Source organism: Oncorhynchus gorbuscha, linkage group LG03, assembly GCF_021184085.1.
Source record: "Oncorhynchus gorbuscha isolate QuinsamMale2020 ecotype Even-year linkage group LG03, OgorEven_v1.0, whole genome shotgun sequence".
NCBI classification, from domain to species: Eukaryota; Metazoa; Chordata; class Actinopteri; order Salmoniformes; family Salmonidae; genus Oncorhynchus; species Oncorhynchus gorbuscha.
The window spans coordinates 57,401,631-57,422,712 of record NC_060175.1 but is presented as its reverse complement, the minus strand read 5'-3'; the positions used below and the strand labels follow the sequence as shown (position 1 = coordinate 57,422,712).

Sequence of the window (21,082 nt, the reverse complement as noted above, 5' to 3'; positions counted from 1 at the left end):
CATATATTACTATTATTATTACATACTAGCTCAACTAAACGGTGCCCCGGCACATTGACTCTGTACTGGCACCTGTACCTGCATATATATATATATATATATATATATTTTTTACTGCTCCTCTTTAATTACGTGTTACTTTTAACCCTTATTCTTATTTTTGAAACTGTGCTGTCTGTCGGTTATGGGCTCGTACGTAAGTATTTCACTGTAAATCTACACCTGTTGTATTCGGCGCATGTGACTAATACAATTTATTTTATTTGATGTCCCAAACGTCTCAAGGCTTGAGAATCCTTCTTTAACCTGTTTTATCCCCTTCATATCCACTGATTGAAGTGGATTTAACAAGTGACATCAACACGGGATCATAGCCTTCAACTGGATTCACCTGGTCAGTCTATGTCATGGAAAGAGCAGGTGTATTATGGTCTTATGTATCATTGGCAACATGTGTATATGTTGCATGCGACAGTTCGGTCAATCCCAATCATTGCGCACGCAAATCCTAGAATCTCAATTTCCGACAGAATTTAGTAAGACATTTATGCACGGTTGATAAATGAGGACTTAAGCATAAATATAATGTGCAGGTCGAAAACATAGCGATTAATTGTCTATTTAGGTTTTCCAAAATGATCATCTAACATATGTATTGAGGCAGTCGAAGCAATTGTGTCTCACGTGTTTATTGTAAAGCTTCCTGCGCGTGACGATGCGCTGCGTCTACCACACCGCTTTTGAGTAATATCCTTATACATATTCAACGTTTGCAGGATTTGGGCATAACTCCAAAACAATTAAACTCAGTGAATGTCAAGTCTGAAATGAAGTGAAGGCTAATGTAGCAGTTGGTCGAATCTACGTAGCCTAAATCAAAAAGAATATCAGCACCATTAAGTGCATGGCGCACTCTTTCTCGGCATGTGGTGTAACTGGTGTGCGATTGTTAAATATTTGTGATTTTTATCCCGTTCTCAGCAGCGGCATTGAAACAGAATTGATAACAATGGTTTTACCACAATAATATGTGCATTTTGCTGCTTAGCATTATGATCAAATTAATTCAGTGGGCGCTGAGTGCACTCCATCGATTCGAGGGTGCTGTCTCCATTCCGCGGGCGTGCAATGTTTGCTTCTCAGTCATCTTTATTATTAGGACATGTCAGTATATGTTCTTTAAAGTTAATAAGTGACTGTAGCATAACCGCTACTAAATCCGCTGGCCAATTCGATTTATCGGCAATTAGCAGCAGGCAACGAAAGTTAGGCGAGTCCAGACTTTCAGCTCCACTTTCCACTGGACAGCAGCGCTCGAGCAGCTTTGGAATCGAGACAGCAAACGCATGGATTTCTTTGGGATATTTCAAACGATGGAAGGAGTTTTTTGGAAGTGAGGTGGAGGACATTCTTCAAGTGGCCTAATCTAAACCCTATTACCAACAGGAACAACATTTGTGTTTATTCTCACATCAACATGTTAGTGAATTGGATATGGGTCAGTTCACACCGAGAAGATTCTACCAGAGAAGGATAAAGGGGTGAGTAGCCATGAAATGGGTCAACTTTAAAATGCAAAGATAACGTAGATGATAGACAAAGGAACTCATACGAATTGATGTAAATGTACTTATTTATTGTACGCCCACGCTGTGATTGGATTAAATTAACTGAACACAATCATTTCGACAAACGGAAGTGTTGTAGCGTGTTTCTGTAATGATTTGTACTATAATGACAAAATTGCTAAATATAGGCACAAATGCACATAAACGTCGAAATATTATTATGTGGTGTATATGTATCCATAGAAGTGCAACGCCTTGAACATTGTAGGCAAACATGGATTGTTTTATGCATAAAGGCGCAGCATGTGTGTGCAGGTCTGTGTCCTCACCCGTAGCCTACCACATGGAAATGATCTAGACTGCAGAGCCAACGATAAAAAAAATAAAAAACGTTGACGATGTGAAAAAAATAAATTACATTGCTTTATGCATGCCTTTGTGGGATAAAGAATAACAAATCAGTGTATACTTTTGACCCACTATGAAATTGTATGAGCAGCTGACTCTTCTATTCATTCGAGTTTGAATAGCACAGTAGGCTATGTGAGGTGCCTTCTAAAGAGCACTATATCCCGATCATATGCATCCAGGATCCCGCGGGGACGCAAACAGTGTTTGAATTATTTCAGTGTAGATGTTCTACAGCTGTGCTGTACGGCATCCTCCTGGCAATACGAAATGTATGTCGATTCTGCAATTTCACTCACACCGGTTTCTGACAAGTGTACAAAATCCAGCATACAGCCATGCAATCTCCATACACAAACATTGGAAGTGACTTTCAACGTGGCACTGTCATAGGATGCCACCTTTCCAACATGTCAGTTCATCAGATTTATGCCCTGCTAGATCTGCCCTGGTCAACTGTAAGTGCTGTTATTGTGAAGTGGAAATGTCTTGGAGCAACAACGAGTCGGCTGCAAAGTGGTAGGTCACACAAGCTCACAGAACTGGACAGCCAAGTACTGAAGCCTGTCCTCGGTTGCAACACTCACTACTGAGTTCCAAACTTCCTCTGGATGCAACGTCAGCACAATAACTGTTTGTTTCTATAGCCGAGCAGCTGCACACAAGCCTAAGATCACCATGCGCAAATTCCAAGTGTCAACTAGAGTGGTGTAAAGCCAGCCCCCATTGGACTCTGGAGCAGTGCAAATATGTTCTCTGGAGTGATAAATTGTGCTTTACCAATAGGCAGTCCAAAGGACGAATCCGGGTTTGGCAGATGCCAGTAGGAACTCTACCTGTCCCAATGCATGGTGCCAGCTTAAAGTTTAGGGGAGGAGGAATAATGGTCTGGGGTTGTTTTTCATGGTTATGAAAATATTATTTTGGGAGTTAAAACAACACTAATTTGATTAAATATTAAACTCTCAGAGTCGCTTACATTTAACTCCAATTTACGTATTTGTTTGTGTCGTTTTTAATCAACACCGTTGTCATTTTGCACTTTTCTATGTTTTTGAATTAACAATCAACTACAGCAGAGGACATTTCTCTTTCAGTGTACTTCCTTTGAGTTAAAAGGGTGCAAAGACATTTGAATATTTCTTAGTATGTCACATTATGGTGGTTTGCAATGTGATATCAAACTTCTGTTGGAAGCTCATTTACAGGATGATATCCAGCACTTTTACATCACTCATATTTTACATTTACATTGCCTGTCAGAGTAGGGAAGAAAATACTGTAGATGAAGACTACCTACACTATAAACAGTGCCTTCGAAAAGTATTCAGACCCCTTGACTTGTTCCACATTTTGTTACATTTTGTTACAGCCTTATTCTAAAATGGATAAATACAATTCTTCAGCAATACACACACAATACCCCATAGTGACAAAGCGAAAAAAGGTTTTTGTAAATTTTTTGCATAGTTATTAAAAACACAACACATATAACCTTATTTACGTAAGTATTTAGACCCTTTGCTATGAGACAGGAAATTGAGCTCGGGTGCATCATGTTTCCATTGATCATCCTTGAGATGTTTCAACAACTTGATTGGAGTCCACCTGTGATAAATTCAATTGATTGGACATGATTTGGAAAGGCAGACACCTGTCTATATAAGGTCCCACAGTTGACAGTGGATGTCAAAGTAAAAACCAAGCTATGAGGTCAAAGGAATTGTCCGTAGAGCTCTGAGACAGGATTGTGTCAAGGCACAGATTTGGGGAAGGGTACCACATCATTTCTGCAACATTTAAGGCCCCCAAGAACACAGTGGCCTCCATCAGTCTTAAATGGAAGAACTTTGGAACCACTAAGGCTCTTCTTAGAGTTGGCCGCCTAGCCAAACTGAGCAATTGGGGGAGAAAGGCCTTGGTCAGGGAGGTGACCAAGAACCCAATGATCACTTTGACAGAGCTCTAGAGTTCCTATGAGGAGATTGGAGAACTTTCCAGTAGGACAACCATCTCTGCAGCACTCCACCAATCAGGCCTTTATTGTAGAGTGGCCAGGCAGAAGAGACTCCTCAGTAAAGAACAGATGACAGCCCGTTTGGAGTTTGCCAAAAGGCACCTAAAGGACTCGCAGACCATGAGAAACAAGATTATCTGGTTTGATGAGAAACAAGATTATCTGGTTTGATGAAACCAAGATTGAACTCTTTGGCCTGAATGCCAAGCGTCACGTCTGGAGGAAACCAGGCACTGCTCATCACCTGGCCAATACCATCCCTACGGTGAAGCGTGGTGGCAGCATCACGCTGTGAGGATGTTTTTCAGAAAGATGAACGGAGCAAAGTAAAGAGATCCTTGATGAAAACCTGCTGCAGAGCGCTCAGGACCTCAGACTGGTGCGACGGTTCACTTCCCAAGAGCACAACGACCTTAAGCACACAGCCAAGACTACGCAGGAGTGGCTTCGGGACAAGTCTCTGAATGTCCTTGAGTGTCCCAGCCAGAGCCCGGACTTGAACCCGATCGAACATCTCTGGAGATACTTTATAATAGCTGTGCAGGTACGCTCCCCATCCAACCTGACAGAGCTTGTGAGGATCAATGGAGAAGAATGGGAGAAACTCCCCTAATACAGGTGGGCCAAGCTTGTAGTGTCATACCCAAGAATGATGCTACAAGCAATTACTTGAGGCTGTAATTGCTGCCAAAGGTGCTTCAGCAAGTATTGAGTATAGGGTCTAAATAGTTATGGAAAAAAATGTTGGGTTGCTAAAATGTTTATTGTATGTAGACTGATGAGAGGGATAAAAAATGCATTTTAGAATAAGGCTGTAATGTAAAAAAAAGTGGAAAAAGTGAAGGGGTCTGAATATTTTCAGAATTCACTGCAAACTTGATCAACTATCTCACTAACGGGTTGATATAAATTAAAACACTTACATATTAGATTTGTTTTGAAAAATGTATGTTTATCTTTTGTAGCATTGCACAGATATTGAAACAAACAACAGAATATTCAGGAAAATATGACAGAGGCCACTCCCACATTTGTGGATCACTCCATACATTTAACTCCCTGGGTGTTTCTCAAAATGCGTACTACTGTGCTCCGAGCGTGCAGATTGGAGCACGGGAGGGTTGTAGAATGAGTCCAAATCAAAGGAGCACAGAGGGCACTTCTCAGATGCGTACACCTTTTGTTCATATTTTGAAGCATGCATCAATGCAAGCTTCAGTGGACAGTATGCAAACAATTATGACGCAACCACATACAGCGGCTATTATCTTAGCTAAAGCGAGAGAAAATGCACTCCTACTTCGGAATGAAATGTTGCCTATTCCCATCTCATATGTTGCATGACTGCAATATTTTAACTGGGTAATAAATACATGCTATGTTAATTTTGCCATGGTTACCTGCCTACAAGGTCGCAAGCCCATAGTAAGTCTATAGAGCTTACTGGCCAGCTAATACTATAGATAGACACAAAGAATTGACATCTACCTTGGATAACATTTGGTTTTTAGCTCATTTTTGCCTTTTATACTATCTGGTTGGCTACATTATTTCGATTCACACATAGCTAGCTGATAGTTATGAAGTAAAATGTTTGCTTTGTATTTAGTCTCTATTGACATTGTCCTGTCAAGATGAAGGAAGGTTCAGTGACTGGGTAAGTCCATTGTCAATAGGGCTAACTGGCTAGCAAACTTGCCACAAAAAATTGTTAGCTGAATTGAAATCTATTGTACCTTGCATAACATTAGTTTTAGGTAATTTTTTGCCTGTTTAACGATTACAACGATTCACATATGTCTAACGGATAATTATGAAGTAAAACGTTTGCTTGGTGTGTATCTTGTTTCGTCTCTATTGGTGAAGTTGTCCTGGCTGGAAGAAGGTTCAGTGAATGGGGAGATGCAGCGTGAGGTAATACAATAGGGTGAGGAGCAGCGTGCGGTAATACAGTAGGAGGAGTATGAGTGCTTCTCAAATGTAATGTTTTATGCATTCTCCACACTCTCCTCCTCACAAGAACTCAAGAGAACGTCCTCTGAGAATGCACTTGGAGCATGAGTGTGGAGCACATCAGTATGCATATTGTGCAAATTGAGAAACACCCTGTCTCTGGTTACTCTAAATGGAGTTTATTTCATCTTTATTTAACTAGGCAAGTCGGTTAAAATTTCTTCAGGATCGGTGTCCCTTCCTCGGGACGGTTGAGCTAACGTAGGCTAATGTGATTAGCGTGAGGTTGTAATTAGCAAGAACATTTCCCAGGACATAGACATATCTGATCTTGACAGAAAGCTTAAATTCTTGTTAATCTAACTGCACTGTCCAATTTACAGTAGTTATTACAGTGAAATAATATCATGCTATTGTTTGAAGAGAGTGCACAGTTTTTGTCACATTCTGACCGTAGTTCCTTTTTTATGTCTCTATTTCAGTTTGGTTGGGGTGGGCATTCTATGTTTTGGATTTCTGGTTTTGGCCTGGTATGGTTCCCAATCAGAGGAAGCTGTCAATCGTGGTCTCTGATTGAGAACCTTACTTAGGCAGCCTGTTTTCCCACTATGGGTTGTGGATAGTTATTTTCTGTTTAGTGTGTTTTGCACCTGACGGAGCTGTTTCGGTTGTTTCTTGTGTTCCTTGTTGTATTTAGTGTTCAGTTTATTAAAATAATGATGAACACTTACCACGCTGCATCTTGGTCCTCACCTTCTTCCACCAACGGTCGTTAGTTTTGAACATGAATTGTTATTAATAAACAAATTAGGCACATTTGGGCAGTCTTGATACAAAAGTTTGAACATAAATGCAATGGTTCATTGGATCAGTCTAAAACGTTGCACATGCACTGCTGCCATCTATTGGCCAAATTCTAAATTGCAGCTGGGCTGGAATAATACATTATGGCCTCTTTTGCATTTCAAAGATGGCTGGTACAAAAAAAATACAAAAGAACGTTATTTTTTCCTTTGTATTATCTTTTACAGATCTATTGTGTTATATTCTTCTACATTCCTTTCACATTTATACAAACTCCAAAGTGTTTCCTTTCAAATGGTACCAAGAATATGCATATCCTTGCTTCAGGGCCTGAGTTACAGGCAGTTAGATTTGGGTATGTAATTTTAGGCAAAAATTTGAAAAAAAGGGGCGGATCCTTATTATTAAGAATAAATTCTTATTTACAATGACAGCCTACCCCGGTCAAACCCTAACCAGGACGACACTGGGTCAATTGTGCGCCGTCCCATGGGACTCAATTAGCTAAACTTGTAGTAATTATGGCCGAATATTTTTTTTCAACACTGATTTTTTTTTCAACACTGTGATTTTAACTCCCGTTGTTTTACTGTGTAGTCATAAAAAAACACCAGAGTCTGCTAGTCTCGTCTGCTGCACCATGCAAAAGCATTTAGAAGTTTAGTTATTTTGTTCTAGAACATTTTTGCACATTGTATTTGCACATTCATTTGCTTATCAACATCATGCTATGATAATGCCAATGTTCAGTGGAAATCAGCCTTTTTAAAACCAAGTATTCTTAAAAACCGCTGCAGTGGACCTTTGTCAATATCAAATATTTTCTCTAACAACCTTACTTAGATTTTTTCAATTAAAATAGTCAAAAAGGAACAAAAATAGATCAAAAAGCAATTTCTCAACCAATAATTTTGCTAGGAATGTCTGGGAGCGGTCTGAGTGAGAGGCCTAATTGGAGGGATATGCAACCTGAAAACTAGCTGTTATTGGCAGAGAGATTCACTTATCCCGCCTTGCGGTCCAAAACCCTACCATGCTAAATTAGCTGAAATATCAGGTGGTCTTTTCAAACAGCTCTTACACAAAGGATATTATCATAATTTTCACAGTATTATTCTAACCAGTTTATTAGATAAGTTCACGAAAATGGTTTGCTCCTACAGACAGTGAGTCACTTGGCCGTGGCCTACTATATAACGCGGGCAGACAGGCATTGAGGCATTCGGTTACTGTTTGATTGAACGTCAAAATGGGAAAAACGGTCTGTGCCAGGCATGACTGTTCCAAAATCTCAGAAACGGCCAGCCTCCTGGGGTTTTCACGCATGACAGTGTCTAGGGTTATCCTGAGAATATTGCGAATGGTGCAAAAAACATCCAGTCAGCGGCCGTCCTGTGGGCGAAAACAGCTCGTTGATGAGAGCTGGAAAGAGAATGGCAAGAATGGTGCAAGCTAACAGACGGGCCACAAAAATGAAAATAACGGCGCAGTACAACAGTGGTGTGCAGAGCAGCGTCTGGGAACTCACAACTCGTCGGTCCCTGCCACGGATGGGCTATTGCAGCAGACGACCACACAAGTTTCACTCCTATTAGCTAAAAACAAGAAAAAGCCGCTCCAGTGGGCACGCAATCACCAAAACTGGACAATTGAGGAGTGGAAAAACTTTGCCTGGTCCGACAAATCCTTGTTCCTGTTGCTTCATGCTGATGGCAGAGTCAGGATTTGGCCAAAGCAGCATGGATCCATGGCCCCATCCTTCCCGGTGTCAACGGTACAGGCTGGTGGCATGTTGTAATGGTATAGGGAATGTTTTTCTGGCATGCGTGTTAGGTCCCTTTATACCAATTGAGCAACATTTCAATGCCCCAAATAATTCAAGGTGATCTATAGGCAAATGGGGTCTGACTCAGTACCTAAATAAATTGGACAATTGTGTTTTTGGTTACACTGCCCCTTTAATAATTATTTTCTAAATAAGATAGTGACAGGCATACACTTGAAAATGAATGGCCATGTCTTAAGGAAGCTATGGTAAACGCCACAACACACTGGTTTTTGCAGAGGTGTCACTGCAGTACGATCTCTGGAGGAATGAACCCTGCCTTAAAAGTCAGAGTACAGTAATGACGTACACACACCATGATATTAATAATGCTGCTTCCATTTGCAGGATATCTATACCCCAGGCCTCCCTCTGTCTAAGGGCATAAGATAAGCTCTGTTGTATCTTCGTCTCAACTTGCCTTCAAACTGAAGAGCTGACACGATGGGATTTTTTTCCCCTTTTTGACAATGTACAGCCGAGAAGGAAAAGTACTCTGCATATCACTGGGTTAATTATCTAAAGAGACTTACTAAGCACAAAAAAAATATTTACTTTCAATTTAGTCCAGTCTCTGAGGTTCCCATGGATAGATTTTATGTCTGCCATTATTGGGTTATTTCTAATGGCATGTTCTTCTTTGGGATGCAATCCCGTTAACGGGATGATATGACAACAGCCAGTGAAAGTGCAGGGTGCCAAATTCAAAACAGAAATCTCATAATTAAAATTCCTCAAACATACATGTATCTTATACCGTTTTAAATGAAGTCTTGTTGTTAATCCCACCACAGTGTCCGATTTCAAATAGGCTTTACGGCGAAAGCACCACCAATGATTTTGTTAGGTCAGAGCCAAGTCACAGAAAAACACAGCCATTTTTCCAGCCAAATAGAGGAGTCACAAAAAGCACAACTAGAGATAAAATTAATCATTAACCTTTGATCTTCATCAGATGACACTCATAGGACTTCATGTTACACAGTACATGTATGTTTTGTTTGATAAAGTTAATATTCATAAAAAAGAAATCTGAGTTTACATTTGCGCTTTACATTCACCAGTTCCAAAACCATCCAGTGAATTTGCAGAGCCACATCGATTCAACAGAAATACTCATCATAAATGTAGATGATAATACAAGTTATAAACATGGAATTATAGATATACCTCTCCTTAATGCAACTGCTGTGTAAGATTTGTAAAAAAATTAACGGAGAAAGCAAACCATGCAATTCTCTGAGACAGCGCTCAGAACAATTGTCAAATTAGCCGCCATGTTGGAGTCCACATAAACCATAAATTACATGATAAATGTTCCCTTTGATGATCTTCATCAGAATGCACTCCCAGGAATCGCAGGTAAATGTTTGTTTTGTTCGATAATGTCTGTTATTTATGTCCAAATACCTCTGTTGTTAGCGCGTTTGGTATACATATCCAAACACTCGTTCTGGTCGAGCGTTACTTCGGATAAAAACTTCAAAACGTTATATTACAGGTCGAAGAAACATTTCAAACTAAGTACAGAATCAATCATTAGGATTTTTAAATCATATATCTTCAATAAAGTTCCAACCGGAGAATTCCTTTTGTGTCTTCAGGAGAAACGGAAATCATGTGGAATGCGCGTGACCAGAAAATGGCTGACTGCCAGACACCTGTTCATTCTGTTCTTATTCAGTCTCACAACACAGTAGAAGCCTTATTCAAATTTCTATAGATGGTTGACATCTAGTGGAAGCCCTAGGAAGTGCAACTTCATTCAAATCTCAAGGAGATTTCAATGGGAACTGTGTTGAAAACATACCAACCTCAGATTTCTCACTTCCTGTTTGGATTTCTCCTCAGGTTTTTGCCTGCCATATGAGTTCTGTTATACTCACAGACATCATTCAAATAGTTTTGGAAACTTCAGAGTGTTTTATATCAAATACTAATAATAATATGCATATATTAGTAACTGGGACTGAGGAGCAGGTCATTTACTCTGGGCACCTTTCATCCAAGCTACTCAATACTGCCCCTGAAGCCATAAGAAGATTTAACGAACACGTCCACTGGTATGGTGCTCGATAGATACAGGGCACGTGGTGTGAGCAGGTCCCAGTAGGAGACAGCTTGTGTAGGCTACTGTATCAAGCAACACGCTGCATGAAAAAGAGGTGCAAGGCTCAATCAAATTGCCTTAGAGATGAGGTACCTCTCCCTCCCTCTCTGTTGTTTTAACAACACTGTAAAAAAAGAGTTGTTTCAAATAATTATTATTAAGTAACTAGTTCCACAGCCTTTTTTTCTTTCTTTACTCAACTTATGGGTCCAAGTATTACATGCATGTTTATTTATACAGTAATTACTATTCAACATGTCCTCACCTGGAATTTGCATCTCAAAGTAAATCTCAGCTCGAGAAAAACTATTTTATTAAGTGAACATTAAAACAGAACCAACATTTTCTGAAATAAATAAATCACATCAAGGATGAGAGAATACTCAGATTAACTGATAATTGACACAGACATGGTGGCGTAGCAGGAAGATTGGAATCCCATGAACCAAGCAGTTGTGAATTCAAATCCCAGGGGAGGACATGTTGAATAATATTTCTGTATAAATGAACATGCCCAATGTAATCATGTATGTCAACGTGTGTCAAATACGTAATTTGAAAACATTTATGTTAAAACCACTGTTTGTTTAATCAGTTTCACAGCCTTTTTTAGTTAAGATGCCAAAATAGTAATATATAGTTGAATGAACGTAAGTTGAGCAAACACATTTTAAATTGACAAAACTTTTGCCTAAGTTTTTTTTGAAGTTGGAGCTCAGTTTGGGACAACTATTTTTTTGTTGTTCATGTAACACTTGGACTGAAAAGTTGGGTAAAAAAAAGGCTGCAGAACCAGTTACGTAAAGGGCCAGTGAAGTCAAAAACTTGATTTCCCTGTGTTTTATATATACTAAACAAAAAATAGTGTTCCCAGGTCCCATGTTTCATGCTGAAATAAAAGATCCCAGAAATGTTCCATATGCACAAAAAGCTTATTTCTCTAAAATGTTGAGCACACATTTGTTTATATCCTTGTTAGTGAGCATTTCTCCTTTGCCAAGATAATCCATCCACCTGACAGGTGTGGCATAACAAGAAGCTGATTTAACAGCATTATCAATACACAGGTACATCTTTTGCTGGGGACAATAAAAGGCCATTCTAAAATATCCAGTTTGTTCTCACAACACAATGCCACAGATGTCTCAAGTTTTGAGAGAGCATGCAATTGGCATGCTGATTGCAGGAATGTTCACCAGAACTGTAGCCTGAAAATGGAATGTTCATTTTTCTACCATAAGCCGCCTCCAATGTCAATTTTTTTGGGGCAGTACGTCCAACCTGCCTCACAGCTGCATAACATGTATAACTACGCCAGCCCAGCATCTGTTTGGCATCGTAACAGACTTCAATAGGTATATGCTCACCTTCGATGGTCACTTGCATGCTGGAGAAGTGTGCTCTTCATGGATGAATCCAGGTGTTAACTGTACCGGGCAGATGGCAGACATGGCGTCATGTGGACGAGTGGTTTGCTGATGTCAACGTTGGGAACAGAGTGCCTCATGGTGGTGATGGGGTTATGGTATGGGCTGGCATAAGCTACGTACAACAAACACAATTGCGTTTTACCGATGGCAATTTGAATGCACAGAGATGCTGCGATGAGATCCTGAGTCCCATTGCTGCGTCATTCATCCCCCGCCATCATCTCATGTTTCAGCATGATAATGCACGGCCCCATGTCACAAAGATCTGTACACAATTTCTGAAAGCTGAAAATGTATTCCCAGAATCAAGTGAAATCTATAAATTAGCACCTAATTCATTGATTTCAATTGACTGATTTCCTTATGTGGCCTGTAACTCTGTCAATCTTTTCAATTGTTGCATGTTGCGTTTATCAGTGTATATTTCCACAAGGTTAGAATAATATTGTGAAAATAATGATAATGCCCGTTTATTGTAAGAGCTGTTTGAAAACGCCACCTGAAATTTCAGCCTGTTTTAGTGGGATGGAGTTTTGGCCTATGTGGTGACATTACCACGCAGTAAAATCGTTGACAGACCAATAAGAAAGAAAGTTCCAAAACTCTCTGCCAATAACAGCTAGTTTTCGGTTTCCTCCTTTCCACTCAGATCACTCCCAGACAGTCCTTAGCAACTGTTTTGATTGAGAAATATATCTTCGCTAAGAAGCTATTGTTTCCTTTTGACCTTTTTCATTGAAAACAATCACAGTAAGGTACTTAATTGTTACCCAAAAATGATCTGATATTGAGATTAAAATGGCTGCATTGGACCTATAATAATAATTAGTTGCACACTCAGCAAGAGCCCTCTGGTAAACCCGCTGTTAAGTTACATTAATATACCATGCGGCAGAGTATAAGCAGCTGTGGAGTACTTTTTACCCAGTTAATAATTGCTAAATGCATAACATAGTATACTGGCTCTTAATAGAGGGTGTTATTTCTGTTTGACATTTCAATCTGGTTCGTAGTGGTCATGTGTCGAAGACATCCATTTATTTGAAGTGAGTAAATTGCATTAATCAACATTTACCATATGAATAAAATACCAAGCAAAAACAATGGGAGCACATTTCTCAACGGATACTCCAGGTTTTCTAGTTGCCGACGCTTTGGATTTTAATAAAAGATACAACAAAATTGTCCTTGTGTTTTCGTGGGGCTCATAGATTCTGCCTAAGCTAGCTTGTGACTATCTCAAAGAAGAAAAGAATACCATAAACAAATTTGTGGATTTCTAAAAAAAAACAAAACAGGCCCAGGACTTCCCCTGGAGCGACGTTGTTCCGTCCATAAAGAGTTAGGCTGGGGAGGAAGGGGATTTCCATTGCCTATCACGAGCCCAGGTTCCACCTTCACTCTGCTCCCGGCAGATACCATCTGCTCCTTGGAGGCCCAGTCCAAGCAGCTCTGTGGGGAAGGGGGGGGGGGAGAGAGAGCGATGCGTGGAACACTGCACTAGACTGACTCATAAACCTTGTGGTCATATCTGTGGGGTGGACTGGTTTAGGGTCATTAAATATTGTGTGGCAAAAGGGCTGAGGGGTTGAAAAAGAGAAGCAAAACCTTAAACCTATAAATGTATAATTCTTGTGCAATTTATGTGGGCTACATTGATGTTTTTCTTTCATTATTGTAAGGTTTATTTGTTATTGGTGCATAAGCCTAAACTTCCTCTTAACTGTATGCGTGCCAAATATCCTACACAGCCAAACGCCAAATAATGCTTTTGAGAACTGGCAGAAAAAGTGAACGTCAATCCACGGAGACAAAAAGGACATTGTTGAAGATTAATTCAATAAGACAAAAGCTGCGAAAGGAGAGTTGAAAACAAAGAAGGGATGGCCAGAAAAGTAATGTTTGGAAAAGTTTTGGTGACGTGGTAAAAGATAATGATAGCAGTGTTAAGTTATGTGTGATGATTGTGAGGCACTATACAAATTCGACAGTCACAAGACGGGACTTCAAATAGGCCCATGGCATGTCAAGGCCTACTGTTTAGATGGGTTAAATGGAAACTGAAATCTACACACTGACTGTAGGTCTGTAACCTCTCACATAGCCTTAATAATAACTCCTGCAGAATTAACAGGGGTGGAGAAATATGATCTCTTTCTTTCTGCATCTTGAGAGAATGCAATGCTCAGATACCATCTGTAGAGGGGATGTCTTCATCATAAAAGCATCATAAAAGCTGTTAGTATTTCAACCACAAAATATGCATCGAAGCCGAACTGAAATCTTTTGGTCCACGAAAGATGACAGAGAGAACTTTACTGATGTCAACTAGAAGCATTCATTCTATCAATCTATTACATTATTCTGTTGAGCAAGGGTTTATTTAGTCTTCAAAGGCAACATTTTATGACAAAAGAGAAACTCATTATAGACAAGTTGACTAACAAATAGGCTACCAAAATGTCGGAGATTTTAAACAAAAACATACTATATCAAAAAACTATTCTGCCTTGTTTGACTGTAGCCTTTAGCTCATATTCTATATTAGCAGGTTAGGGTTGGGTGCAGGCCTCATATTTTTACTTTATCACATATAGTCGGGTTGTTGCGGATGGGTTATTGCAGGTTGGTGCAGGTGAACAAACAACTGACCTGCGCACCACTAGTCTGTATGTGTCCCTTGTAAGTTCCGTGACCATGCCATTCATTTGAAAGTGAGTTGGAGTTGGGTTTTCTGTGGGCATCTACTACTAAAAACACTTTGACCATTCCATATTGCCACCCAAGTGAGGTTTGTAGAATGCAACCCGCCTAAGTGCAGTCTTGCTCTCTGTCTACACCATCTGTGACGTAGAGTGACTTGCCCCTTCACTATAAACTAGGCAGAATGTCCTGACTCCTGAGAGAGGACTCATTCATACTAACGGTGGCTAAAGAAACAGGTCCTCAAACATCTGCAGGAAGGAATGTTAAGAGTATTTCCTGAGGCATTGTACATGAAGCATTCTCCTAGGACTGACCGACAGGTGTGAAATGGACTGTGAAACGAGTGCACTTAACGTCCCCTAACTCGCTGGATTATACACATTGCACAAGAATAAGTCATCACCTGGCATCTGACTCTCAACACTTCCCCAAATCCCATTCACCTTTTAATACCATCAAATAAACAATCCAAGCACGTCGGCGCAAGCAAAAGACATTTCCTTTGATAACTCAGCTCAAACATCTAAATGATGAATGGAGACTTGTTTTTGTTTGTTTGTTGAATTAACTATAACCACAACATCAGGTCACAACACATTAACACACACACACTGACACCGTTTGGATGTAAAAAAGCAACAGCAAGATAATATGTATTAATAAGTTGCTCTGGCAATTGAAAAATAGGACTTTCCCGATAACAACAAAGGGTGTCTTCTCAATCTCAAAGGAACAGACGTCCTGAAATGGAGTAGCTTTATCACAGGAAAAATGATTATTCCAAAGAATAGGAGCTAAAATGAGAGCCTTGGCTAAGGCACTGATCGTATCAGACCAGTTCTGGATATTCCCTGCGTGTCACACTGTCCTTTATGATTTCTCTATCTCTTCATTGTAACGCTGTCTGTGACATGGATTCAAATTGGCTTGTTTCTTCTGCAATGCATGAAGTTCATACTATTGAAAACCTTTTTGTTATTATTCTGTCCTTGCAGTACTGAAAAAACATGCAATAACTAAATAAATAACCCACAGAGGAGTCTTATTCATGGACACTAAGAATAATAACTCAATCTAATATTTTCTGATTATTTTATTTGATTTCTGCTGTCTAAAGAGTAATTCATGAAATTCCAACCCGAGTTAAATGGCAATCCACAGTTAAAACAATAGCAAAGAGGACACCCTGCCACTGTTTCAGTAAACAACTGAGTGATGGGGCTGGTAATTTAACCATCTCAAATTAATAGACAGAGTTATGAATGAGAAGACTGACCATCCATGATATCAAAATAATTGATTTAACCAATTAGTGACTCATAGATAAAATACCTCATGATAAGCTGCAAACCTTTTTTATCTACCAAGGGAGTTCTCATCAGTAATTATCACGGCTGTCTTACATCCCTCCACAAGCCAACACCACTTTGGCACTCAACAAAATGTATGGGGCCATAAACAAACAAGAAACCCAGAGGAAGCATTTCTAGAGTGGAGACTTTTTTTTTGGTGGGAAGACTTTAATGACGGAGACTTAAAACAGTTCTACTTCACTTCTACCAACACGTTTCCTGCACCACTAAACCTCTAGACCACTTTTATTCTACTCGCTGAAACGCATCCAAGACCCTCCCTCGCCTATTCTTTGATAAATCAGACCACGAATCCTCCGGCTTCCTGTTTACAAACAAAAGCTTAAACCGTGATTCTCTCAATATGGATATTGTCAGATGAATTAGACGGGAGGCTGGCTACAAGACTGTTTTGCTAGCACAGACTGGGATATGTTCAGCGATTCATCAAAATGGCATTGAGGAGTTTACCACATCAGTCACAGGCTTCATCAATAAGTGCATAGACAACGTCGTTCAAATAGTGACTATACGAACATATCCAAACCAAAAACCATGGACCGCTTACAAGGAACGGGACACAGACATGGACACATACAAGAAGGCTTGCTACATCCTCCGACTAGACATCAAACACAAAAAATATTTTCTGTGAGAAGCCCAGGGACTCAGAACTCCCAAACGAGCTAAATGCCTTTTTTATTCTCGCTTTGAGGAAAATAACAGGGTCTTGCATGAAAGCCCCGGTTGTTCCGAATGACTGTGTGATCTCGCTTTCTGAGGACAATGTTAGTAAACTTTTAAACAGTTTAACAATCTCAAGACCGCAGACGGATTACCTGGACGCGTTCTCCAAGCATGCGCAGACCAGCTAGCAAATTGAAAATAACAATCTCTTCTTGGACCAGTTTCTAATCCCAACATGTTTCAAGCTGATCACCATTCTCCCTGTTCCCAATAATTCCAAGGTAACCTGCCTAAATGACTATCGCCCTGTAGCACTCACATCTGTAATTATGATGTGCTTTGAAAGGCTGGTAATGACACACATACACCATCATCCCAGACAATCTGGACCCACTCCAATTCGCATACCTCCCCAACAGATCCACAGATGACGCAATCTCTATTGCACTCCACACTGCCCTCTCCCACCTGGATAAGAGAGGAAACAACTGTGAGAATGCTGTTCATAGAGTACAGCTCAGATTTCATCACCATAGTCCCATCCAAGTGCATCATGAAGCTCAGGACCCTGGACTTAACACCTCCCTCTGCAACTGGATCCTGGATTTTCTGACGGTTCGGCCCCAGGTTGTGAGGGTAGGCAACAACATGACAGTCCTTTTTCTGTTTTCTTTCTTTTTTTTCTCTCCCATCTGTATTTTTCCTTTTAATTAAACAGGTAAAATTCAGATGCAAGTGTCATGGGCCATGACAGTCTTCTTCATCATATAATTTTTGCTGAAGGATCCAGAAACACTGATCACTGACAGTGGTGAGGCAGCCTACAGGGAGGAGGTCAAAGACTTGACCAGCAGCCTCTCGCTCAACGTCAGTAAGACCAAGGAGCTGATTGTGGACTACAGTAGAAAGGGGAGAGATCATGCCCCCATCCACATTGACAGGGCTGGATTGGTGTGGGCAGTGTCAAGTTCCTTGGCATCCACATTACCAGGGACTTAACATCGTTCACACGATGCACAGTAGTGAAGGTGTGGCGGCGCATCTTACCCCTCAAGAGGTTGAAAAGAAATGGCATGGGCCCTCGGATTCTCAAATTTCTACAGCTGCGCTATAGAGAGCATCTTGACTGGCTGCATCATCGCTTGGTATGGCATATGCACCACCCTCGACCACAAAGCGTTACAGAGGGTGGTGCAGACGGCCCAGTACCTCAGTGGGCCGAGCTCCCTCCCATCCAGGACTTCCATGTTAGGTGGTGTTAGAGGATGGCCCGAAAATTGGCAAAGACTTTAGTCCAACTCTCTGAGCAACAGGCTAGTTAGCCATATGACTGCTAAATAATTAATTTATGGTTACCAGATCTGCACTGATACAATCTTAAACTGACTCTTTGCATACTCACAAACACAAGTCTGTGCAAATGAATTGAAAATAAAATATTCTACATTGTGGAATAATAAAGACTTCAAAACTATGAAATAGCACATTGAATAATGTAGTAACCAAAAATATGTTTTAGATTCTTAAAAGTAGCCACCATTTGCTTTGATGACAGCTTTGCACACCCTTTGCATTCTCTCAACCAGCTTCACCTGGAATGCTTTTCCAACAGTCTTGAAGGAGTTCCCACGTATGCTGAGCACTTGCTGGCTGTATTTCCTTCACCCTGCAGTCCAACTCATCCCAAACCATCTCAATTGGGTTGAGGTTGGGTGATTGTGGAAGCCAGGTCATCTGATGCTGCACTCCATTTCTCTCCATGGTCAAATATCCCTTACACAGCCTGGTGTGTTTTGGGTCATTGTCCTGTTGAAAAACAAATGGGATGGTGTATCGTTGCAGAATATTGTGGGGGCCATGCTGGTTAAGAGTGCCTTGAATTCTAAATAAATCACTGACAGTGTCACCAGTAAAGCACCCCCATGCCATCACACCTCCTCCATGCTTCATGCTGGTAACCACATATGCAGAGATCAACCGCTCACCTACTCTGCGTCTCACAAAGACACGGAGGTTGGAACCAATTTTTTAAAATTTGGACTCATCAGACCAAATGACAGATTTCCACTGGTCTAATGTCCATTGCTCGGGTTTATTGGCCCAAGCAAGTCTCTTCTTCTTATTGGTGTCCTTTAGTAGTGGTTTCTTTGCTGCAATTTGACCATGAAGGCCTATTTACACAGTCTCCTCTGAACAGTACATGTTGAGATGTGTCTGTTACTTGAACTCCGTGAAGCATTTATTTGGGCTGCAATTTCTGAAGCTGGTAACTCTAATGAACTTACCTTATGCAGCAGAGGTAACTCTGTGTTTTCTTTCCTGTGGTCTTCTTCATGACAGCCAGTTTCATCACATCGCTTTATGGTTTTTGTGACTTCACTTGAAGAAACGTTCCAAGTTATTGACATTTTCCGTGTTGACTGACATTCATATCTTAAAGTAATGATAAACTTGTTTTCTTTGCTTGTTGGAGCTGTTCTACTTAATATGAAGTTGCTCTTTTACCAAATACGACTATCTTCTGTATATCAATCCTACCTTGTCACAACACAACTGATTGGCTCAAACGCATTAAGAAGGAAATAAATTCCACAAATGAACTTTTAACAAGGCACATATGTTAATTTGAAATGCATTCCAGGTGACTACCTCATGAAGCTGGTTGAGAGAATGCCAAGAATGCCAAGTGTGCAAAGCTGTCATTAAGGTAAAGGGGTGGCTACTTTAAACTGTATATTATATTTGAGATTCTTTAAGTCGAAAGTTTACATACACTTAGGTTGCAGTTATTAAAACTAATTTTTCAACCACTCCACAAATTTATTGTAAACAAACTATAGTTTTGGCAAGTCGGTTAGGACATCTACTTTGTGCATGACAATGAATTTTTCCAACAATTGTTTATAAACAGATTATTTCACTTATAATTCACTATCATAATTCCAGTGCGTCAGAAGTTTACATTCACTAAGTTGACTGTGCCTTAAAACAGCTTGGAAAATTTAAGAAAATTATGTCATGGCTTATAAGCTTCTGATTGTCTAATTGACATCTGGAAGGAGACGCGTTCTGTCTCCAAGAGAATAGCGTACTTTGGTGCGAAATGTGAAAAGCAATCCCAGAACAACAGCAAAGGACATTGTAAAGATGCTGGAAGAAACGGGTACAAAAGTGTCTATTAAAATGAGTCCTATGTCGCATAACCTGAAAATCCGCTCAGCAAGGAAGAAGCCACTGCTCCAAAACTGCCATTAAAAAAAGCCAGACTACAGTTTTCAACTGCACATGGGGACAAAGATCGAACTTTTTGGAGAAATGTCCTCTGGTCTGATGAAACAAAAATGGAACTGCTTGGCCAAAATGACCATCGTTATGTTTGGAGGAAAATGGGGAGGCTTGCAACCCGAAGAACACCATCCCAACCATGACGGACGGGGGGTGGCAGCATCATGTTGTGGGGCTGCTTTGCTGCAGGAGGGACTGGTGCACTTCACAAAATAGATGACATCATGAGGTAGGACAATTATGTGGATATATTGAAACAACATCTCAAGACATCAGTCAGGAAGTTAAAGCTTGGTCGCAAATGGGTCTTCCAAATGGACAATCACCCAAAGCATACTTCCAAAGTTTTCGCAAAATGCCTTAAGGCTAACAAAGTCAAGGTATTGGAGTGGCCATCGCAAAGCCCTGACCTCAATCCCATTGAAAATGTGTGGGCAGAACTGAAAAAGCATGTGCGAGCAAGGAGTGCTACAAACCTGACTCGCTTACACCAGCTCTGTCAGGAGGAATGGGCCAAAATCCACCCAACTTATTGTGGGAAACTTGTGGAAGGCTACCTGTAACATTTGACCCACGTTAAACAATTGAAAGGCAATGCTACCAAATACTAATTGAGTGCATGCAAACTTCTGACCCACTGGGAATGCGATGAAATGAATAAAAGCTTAAGTAAATCATTCCTGCTACTATTATTCTGACATTTCACATTCTTAAAATAAAGTGGTAATCCTAACTGACCTAAGACAGGGAATTTTTAAAAGGGTTAAATGTCAGGAATTGTGAAAAACTGAGTTTAAATGCACTTGGCTAAGGTATATGTAAACTTCTGACCTTTTAACTGTATATTTTGATTTGTTTAACACTTTTATTTGTTACTACATTGTTCCACATGTGTTATTTAATAGTTTTGATGTATTCACTATTATTCTACAATGTA

At 40.2% G+C, this 21,082-nt stretch overlaps 1 protein-coding gene across 1 annotated transcript in view; it reads left to right on the top strand.

Annotated features, from left to right (window-relative positions):
* Positions 1-506: 506 nt before the first annotated feature.
* Positions 507-21,082, top strand: part of LOC124031612 (metabotropic glutamate receptor 4-like) — a 390,640-nt gene continuing 370,064 nt past the window's right edge. Inside the window, exon 1 of the mRNA XM_046343076.1 lies at positions 507-1,541. The gene's annotated coding sequence lies outside the window, so the exon portion shown is untranslated. The remainder of the gene's footprint in view (positions 1,542-21,082) is intronic.